This window comes from Schistocerca americana, unplaced genomic scaffold (assembly GCF_021461395.2).
Source record: "Schistocerca americana isolate TAMUIC-IGC-003095 unplaced genomic scaffold, iqSchAmer2.1 HiC_scaffold_978, whole genome shotgun sequence".
NCBI classification, from domain to species: Eukaryota; Metazoa; Arthropoda; class Insecta; order Orthoptera; family Acrididae; genus Schistocerca; species Schistocerca americana.
In genome coordinates this window covers 45,001-47,311 of record NW_025726761.1, presented here as the reverse complement: position 1 = coordinate 47,311, position 2,311 = coordinate 45,001, and the positions used below count along the sequence as shown (strand labels likewise).

Genomic DNA, 2,311 nt, shown 5'->3' with positions numbered 1-2,311 from the left:
CTGACACAGGCATGCAACAATCGTTGAATTTGCAAATGGCGATGGACGCCTACGTTTGCTGGTGACGTTACGCAAATGAACAACTGGTAAACCGTTGTGGTGCGGTTGTTCTCGCTAGGGGTGAATCAGTGATGGCGACGATCGGTTGAGCTACCAACCGGTTGTTGCAGCGATACCCACCATGCCCACGAACGTGAATGGCATGTGGGTGTGAAGCGATACGCGGCGGTGGCTGGGTGGGACCGTCCCCGGCCGGTGAGGGGGGGCCTCCCGGCGTGTTGGCCGTGCGGTGCGTGGGCGCACGCGCTACAGCCGGCTGGTGGGGGCGGCCAGTGGCAGGCGCGCCGGCCGACGGAGGCGGCAGGCGGCGCAGCTGCGCGCCGGCGCACCCTGCACGCGGCGCCGTGCGGCAAAGTAGGTCCTCGCGGGCCCGGTGCGAAGCGCGGTGGACATCTGCAGTGTGCTGGTCCGATTGAGGACTGTGTGCGCTGAGGATGCGCCGCCGCCCGGCGCTCGGCGCCGCGACGCCGTCTGCTGCTCGGTCGCCTCTGCGGTTCTCGCAGGTGGTTTGTATCGCAGCTGTGCGGACGTGTTGGCGCGTGCGCTGTGCTGGGAGAGTTCGCTTCGGCACCCAAGTGGGGCTTTTGTCCTTCTGTGGCGCTGGCGTTGGAGCTGCCGGTCACCGTAGGTGGCGCGTGTTGTCTCCCGCCGGCAATGCCACGACAGCACGCTCCCGGGCCTCTGTCGGCAGCGGCAAGCTCAGTTGGGAGCACGGGTGGTCGCACCTAAAGCGTCTACTCGCCAAACTCCGGGCGATTGCGCCTCTCTCGAACCCGACCAAGTACTTAGGACGGCGCTGCGCGCCGCCGGGACCTGAGAGGGTTTCGAGGTGTATGGTGCAGGGAGCTCAGCCTCCTCCTGTTTGCAGAATAATTGAGCGGACGCTTGCGTGTTCGCGCGGGCCCCCGGGACACACTCCCGGGCGGCCGGCTGCTCAGCTCTAGTTGACGCAGCTCCCTGGTTGATCCTGCCAGTAGTCATATGCTTGTCTCAAAGATTAAGCCATGCATGTCTCAGTACAAGCCGCATTAAGGTGAAACCGCGAATGGCTCATTAAATCAGTTATGGTTCCTTAGATCGTACCCACGTTACTTGGATAACTGTGGTAATTCTAGAGCTAATACATGCAAACAGAGTCCCGACCAGAGATGGAAGGGACGCTTTTATTAGATCAAAACCAATCGGTCGGCTCGTCCGGTCCGTTTGCCTTGGTGACTCTGAATAACTTTGGGCTGATCGCACGGTCCTCGTACCGGCGACGCATCTTTCAAATGTCTGCCTTATCAACTGTCGATGGTAGGTTCTGCGCCTACCATGGTTGTAACGGGTAACGGGGAATCAGGGTTCGATTCCGGAGAGGGAGCCTGAGAAACGGCTACCACATCCAAGGAAGGCAGCAGGCGCGCAAATTACCCACTCCCGGCACGGGGAGGTAGTGACGAAAAATAACGATACGGGACTCATCCGAGGCCCCGTAATCGGAATGAGTACACTTTAAATCCTTTAACGAGTATCTATTGGAGGGCAAGTCTGGTGCCAGCAGCCGCGGTAATTCCAGCTCCAATAGCGTATATTAAAGTTGTTGCGGTTAAAAAGCTCGTAGTTGGATTTGTGTCCCACGCTGTTGGTTCACCGCCCGTCGGTGTTTAACTGGCATGTATCGTGGGACGTCCTGCCGGTGGGGCGAGCTGAAGGCGTGCGACGCGCCTCGTGCGTGCTCGTGCGTCCCGAGGCGGACCCCGTTGCAATCCTACCAGGGTGCTCTTGAGTGAGTGTCTCGGTGGGCCGGCACGTTTACTTTGAACAAATTAGAGTGCTTAAAGCAGGCAAGCCCGCCTGAATACTGTGTGCATGGAATAATGGAATAGGACCTCGGTTCTATTTTGTTGGTTTTCGGAACCCGAGGTAATGATTAATAGGGACAGGCGGGGGCATTCGTATTGCGACGTTAGAGGTGAAATTCTTGGATCGTCGCAAGACGAACAGAAGCGAAAGCATTTGCCAAGTATGTTTTCATTAATCAAGAACGAAAGTTAGAGGTTCGAAGGCGATCAGATACCGCCCTAGTTCTAACCATAAACGATGCCAGCCAGCGATCCGCCGCAGTTCCTCCGATGACTCGGCGGGCAGCCTCCGGAAACCAAAGCTTTTGGTTCCGGGGGAAGTATGGTTGCAAAGCTGAAACTTAAAGGAATTGACGGAAGGGCACCACCAGGAGTGGAGCCTGCGGCTTAATTTGACTCAACACGGG

At 57.9% G+C, this 2,311-nt stretch overlaps 1 non-coding gene across 1 annotated transcript in view; it reads left to right on the top strand.

The window, feature by feature from the left end:
* The first annotated feature begins 1,014 nt into the window (after nt 1-1,014).
* Nucleotides 1,015-2,311, top strand: part of LOC124593269 — a 1,908-nt gene continuing 611 nt past the window's right edge. Inside the window, exon 1 of the ribosomal RNA XR_006977920.1 lies at nt 1,015-2,311. This exon is cut by the window's right edge and continues 611 nt beyond it. This is a non-coding gene — a ribosomal RNA (small subunit ribosomal RNA).